General features: G+C 38.2%; 1 long non-coding RNA gene across 1 annotated transcript; it reads left to right on the forward strand.

The window, feature by feature from the left end:
• The first annotated feature begins 511 nt into the window (after positions 1-511).
• On the forward strand, positions 512-4,238 carry LOC140010755 (uncharacterized). Its single transcript, XR_011817871.1, has 3 exons — positions 512-1,152; positions 3,337-3,394; positions 3,928-4,238. It is a non-coding gene; the product is annotated as an uncharacterized lncRNA (long non-coding RNA).
• The last annotated feature ends 1,677 nt before the right edge of the window (positions 4,239-5,915 follow it).

Genomic DNA, 5,915 nt, shown 5'->3' on the forward strand with positions numbered 1-5,915 from the left:
TATAATATGAAAGCATTCGATTAAGGTTTTGGATTGTGAAATTAAAGAATTGAAGAATAAGAAGATTGCTTTAGTTAAGGTTTTGTGGAGAAATCACGACATCGATGAGACAACTTGGGAGGTAGAGAAGGACATGAAGGACCAATACCCAGAGTTATTCACTTGAACAGGTAAGAATTTTGAGGACAAAATTCTTTTAAGGGGGGAAGGATGTGAGGATCTCAAAATTTCATTAATTTTTTGAAAATTAAAAAAAAAATCAAAATATTATTTAAATGTTGAAATTATTAAATAATATGTATTTATATTTAATAATGTGTATTTATATTATTAATGATGTTTTCACTTATAAAAATGTTATATTTTAATTTACATGAATTTTTAAAAATTTATTTGACGGTTCACATTCGACTAAGCGTTAGGGTAAAATTTTGCGCACTGACGCGCAATGTAGCCCTAAGTTGAAATGTGGGATATGTAGAGGTTATAAAAATGTACAACTAAGCTGAGGATGTGTTAAATGGGAAATTTCTACCAATAGATAAAATTCTCGCGCGTAAATGCGATTCAATTCAAAATTTTCCCACCATTATTAGCATGCCCAAAAGTCAATTAGACTACTCCCTAGACTACCCCAATTTTCCTCCCATCTTGTCACCAGCTACCACCCTTTTCTTATCCCACTAAACTTCCGCTCCTCTGCTGCAAGAAGAAGCAGAAACCGCTGCCTTCCAAGCTCCAACAGCCTCTCATCTTCAGCCACTCACACCCAGTCTTCAAGCTTCCATTTTCAGCTTCCACCTCCACTTCTTGCTGCTGTCCAGATCGAGCAAGAGGAAGGAGAGGATCGTTGTTGCTGCTGCTACTCTCGCTGTTCCTGCCGCTGCTACTACTGTTGGGTTGTTCGGACCAGGGTGAAGGAGAAAAACCAGCTTCCTATTTCTTCCTTCCACCAACCACAGAACCATCTCAAGCTCACGAAAAACCCCAGAACCCCAGCCCTCTTCATCTTCAGTCGCTGTTGTGCTGCTGCGGTGACTGGCCAGACCGAGAGGGAAACAGAGAGCAAGGGAGCCGGCTGATCCTCTGTGGTTCTAGGAGAAACTTGAGAAACTAGACAATACATTTAGCTAGTAAACAACCCACTTGAAGGTAACAAACTCCAGCTTAGCACCTTAGCCAAAAATTTCAGATTTTGCAGCTTGTGGTTCTTGAAATGTTAACTTGCGTTGGTGAAACTTGTTGGGTTGCTGAACCTCTAAGCTAATGATTGATGAAGCTAGAGGTGTTTTATGTGTTTATATGTGTGTTTTGTGGTGGGTAAATGTTTGGAAAATTTTAAGAATGAAAATGGAGAGCTGGCCGAAATGGGAAGGCAAAATTCCAGCTTGGTTACCGGTTGTTGTTTTGCAATTTTTACTTAAGTAATGAACTGGATTGCTTGTTGGGAGGTTAGACTAGTTAGTTGTGATTGTTATGGACTTAAAGTATGACTTATAAGTTGAAAATGGTTGATCAAAAAGAGGAGAAAATTCTGCTCTGCTATAGCCGCACAAACAGGCTTGACTTTCTTCCATTGTTACCCGAATTCTTGAGCTGGATTTTGTGAAGTTATTGGGCTATTTAAATCATGTATATGTTCACCTATATGGGTAGAGTAGTTTTGGTGAAAATGCAGCTTTGGAACAATGGAAAATTTCATTGAAAAATCAAGGAGAAAAATGCCCTTTGAGCTACCCGAAAATTCTGGAAATTTTTCCCGTATGGCTCAGGCAGCCATTTTGTTTCGATCATAACTCTGTCCTCCGACATCAAAATTGAGTGCCGTTAGCGCCATTAGAAACTAGACTCTTCCAGCTTTCCAACGGTGTAAAATTCACGTCCTGGTTCCACCTGAGTGAACCGTGGCAGTCTTTTAAAGTCACCTGTCCTGCTCCACTGGTTCACTGGAAGCCAGGATATGAGCTGCGTTTTGCTGCCAGATTTCGAGCTAGTTATGAGTAGAATTTTAAAATGATTTCTTCTGAAAAATTGTATCCCTATGAGTGTAGTTTCCAACTCTACCAACCATGCTCAAATCTAAGTTGAATTGAATGAGATGTGACCAAAATACGAAAACTGCTCTGCTGTTGAACCAAACTGTCCAAATTTTCCCAGTTTGTGTTCGAGTTTTTGATCTGATTCTTGACAAGAAATTGAGCTTCATGGATTGTGTAAATGTTAAGCTGAATGTCTATGGTCATTTGAGGGAAAATGCACCACTTTCGTAGTTGAAATGATGTTGAGGAATTGAAGGAAAAGGAAGGTATATGCTGTACAAAGATTCTGGAAATTTTCCAGATTTTAGTTGAATTTTGGGGGTCAATTTTGACAAATTTTTGAACTACTTGGGCTGTATACATGTTAATCTATATGGGTAGTATTGTTTGGGTGAAAATGTAGCTTTTGGGTAGTTGAAAAATTTTGGATAAATTGAAGGGGAAATGGACTACTTGCTACCGAATGCACCTGAAATTTTTCCAGCTTTGAATGATAATTGTGAACTGTTTTCACGATAACTTCAGCTCAAATGATTTGTGTATTAATTAAGGGGTTTGTATAGCTCAATTTGGGACAAAAATCTAGTAGAGGTTACGTCCAAAAAGTGGACCAAAATCTTATTCTTCAAGAAGATACCAAAACAGAATTTTTGTTTGAAATTAGAAATGGTTTGATGTTTGGATTTCATTGTGGGTAAATGTGGACCAAAGTTGTCCCGAAAATGTTTTCTAGCATTAACCGTTGTTACTAGGTCCATTTTGAGTTGAGAACCTTGAATTTTATTAGACCAAATGCCCTATTTTGAGGAATTTGTCAAATCTGGAAATTTTCCTAAAAACTCAAGTTTTTGCCTTCATGAAAAAACATTGGACTAAGTTGGTCGTGGAATTTGGCAAACTTAAGGAGTTTCTATTTTATAGAAATTCTAACGACTAGTTTTACTTGGTTTATATGATTGCCTCTTAAAGGAATTTCCCAAGATATGTTTGGGAAAAATTTGAGGGGAAAATTCCTCTAAATTGTTTAAATGTGATTTTTCTCAACTTGTGACACCAAATTGGTGTTAAATGGCTTATATGATTCTAGAATTTGGATGTTGGAATATTTGACGAATTTAGCAAGTGTTTGGGTTTTAAAGAAACCTCAAAATTTAATTTCACTCGATTTGTGGATTTCACTTTGAGAAAATGATTAATACTAGTTTGGGATTTTGAGTGAAATTAAATGCTAGTTGACTCGAGTTAAATTCGCCAACTCAAAAGTGGAAATTTATGTGAATTATTTGTATGATTCTAGGAGTTGGTGAAGAGCACAATCTCGATCAAAGATTGGAATTCTAGACACTTCACTTGAGGTGAGTGTCTCTTGCATGAATCGTGTTTAACTGCTAGTTGAACTACTTGTTAAAAGTACTTGCTAGAGATATCATGAAATGCTATATGCTATGTGATTGCGTGAAATACCACAAGTACAAGTGTTGTAATGTCGATTGGAGCGTGGTCTCGTCGACTAAATAAACCAAACGGATGCACGTACCACGCTCTATTAGAGTGGGGTAAAAGTGCTTGCAAAAATTCGTGTTGGAGTCGGGCCCGAAAATAAGGGGGAAGACGTTGCTAGGAGATGTGTAGATTAGGGAAAATGTCTACATGGAGTTTAGGTAGTGAAAGTTGACGGAGTGTCAACTACTATAAATTTTCTGATCAAGTGCGTGGACTTTGGCTCCTGAGAGCCCCGTATCCTTTTCTTGTCATGTTATTTCGCTTTCTTAAATTGTTAAATGCTTACTTGTCTATTTTTACGTGTTAAATTGCTCTATGTGAATTGTATGTTTCGAGACACCACTGAGCTATTGGCTCATCCCTTCCAAATTGTTTTCCTTGACAGGTTCTGAAATGCATGAAGTCTTGGAGAACTAGAACAGAAATGTTATATTTTGAATGCCCATTTTTGTAATTGTACTTTTGGAAACGTTAGTATCTTTTGGATGATTTTTGTGTTTTTGGGAGAATGTGAATCCTGTGGTGCTTCTGTGCCCTGGATTAGGAACTTTAAATTGTAAATTAAGTTGAATTTAAGTATACTAAGCTCGACGTTTTCGTTGGTACCTGGAATTGTGTTTTGGGCTGTATAAGTTGAATTGTATGAATTATTTAAGTACGTGACTTGCTCGAGAAGTAAGGTTTATTTTCGATTTATATTTGGTGAAATTAGTTACTAGAGTGCGTGAGTCCTAGCGAGAGCTAGGCAGGCGACCCGCCAACCCTTTGGTTCGCCTTAGGGAGAAGTGGGGCCGCCACAAAATGTATCTTTTGAATAGCTCTTTGAATGAAACCCTAATGTGTATTGGGTTCATTTTCTCTTGATTGGCAAACCGAACATGTATATTCATGATGAATGGTTTTTGTGGCATATCATTTGGTTGTAAATGTTGAATGTCAATGTATGTATATGTTGGATTGATGTTTGGTTGAACTCCGGATTCTGACGTGTCCGGCACTGTTCATCATCGGCTTCGATTTTCTTTTTTTTTTATTTTGTGATTTTGACTTGTTTGCGCGCGTTGGTGTGTTCCGGAACGTATTAGATGGACGTATACTGATTCGTTAGTCCTGGCGAGAGCTGGGCAGGCAGTCCGCTAACCCCTTTGGTTCGCCTTAGGGGAAAGTGGGGCTGTCACATTTACGGTACACTCTGGAGAGAATAAAATGTATGAAGACTTGAAGAGTCTGTATTGGTGGCATAATATGAAGAGAGAAATTGCCCATTTTGTCCAGACTTGTTTAGTTTGTCAACAAGTTAAGGCCAAACATCAGAAACCATCGGGACTTTTACAACCTTTAGATATACCTGAATGAAAATGGGAGAATATCACCATGGATTTTGTATTAGGTTTATCGAGGACACAAAGAGGCCATGATGCTATTTGGGTAATAGTGGATAGATTGACCAAATCGGCTCACTTCCTGCAGATCAACATGAAGTACCCATTGGAGAAGTTAGCTAAACTGTATCTGGATGAGATTATCAGGTTACATGGAATCCTCGTGAATATTGTATCCGATAGAGACCCGAGATTCGTATCAAAGTTCTGGCAGAAGATGCAAGAAGTGTTAGGAACTAAATTGAATTTTAGTACCACTTATCATCCTCAGACCGATGGACAGTCTGAGAGGACAATTCAGACTCTTGAGGATATGTTAAGGACCTGTGTTCTAGATTTTGCGGAAAGTTGGAGTAAGTTTTTAACTTTGGTAGAATTTGCCTATAACAATAGTTTCCACTCCTCTATACAAATGACTCCGTATGAAGCGCTTTATGGTCGGAAATGTAGGTCTCCGATTTGTTGGGATGAAATAGGTGAACGGAAGATCTTAGACTCGACTACGGTGTCGTGGATTGAGGAAACTAATGAGAAAATAAAGTTAGTCCGCCAGAGAATCCAAACCGCATAGAGTCGTCAAAAGAGTTATGCAGGTAATCGGAAGAAGGATTTGGAATTTTCGATTGGAGATCTAGTCTTTCTTAAGATCATGCCTTTGAAAGCAAGTTTGATGTCTGGGAAGGAAAAGAAACTACAACCGAGGTTTGTAGGGCCATATAAGATTATCTAGCGCGTGAGACATGTAGCGTACAAGTTGGAATTGCCATCGAGTCTATCTCGAATTCATAATGTGTTCCATGTGTCTATGCGTAAGAAGTATCATCCAGACCCTTCACATGTTTTATAACCGGAGAATATCGAGATCGATGAGACATTGACCTATGAGAAAAAATCGGTTAAACTTCTGGATAGAAAGGTGAAGGAATTGAGAAATAAACAGATACCACTAGTAAAAGTTCTCTGGAAGAATCATGGGCTAGAGGAAGCGACC

The sequence above is a fragment of the Coffea arabica genome, chromosome 7c (genome assembly GCF_036785885.1).
Source record: "Coffea arabica cultivar ET-39 chromosome 7c, Coffea Arabica ET-39 HiFi, whole genome shotgun sequence".
Taxonomy (NCBI): domain Eukaryota; kingdom Viridiplantae; phylum Streptophyta; class Magnoliopsida; order Gentianales; family Rubiaceae; genus Coffea; species Coffea arabica.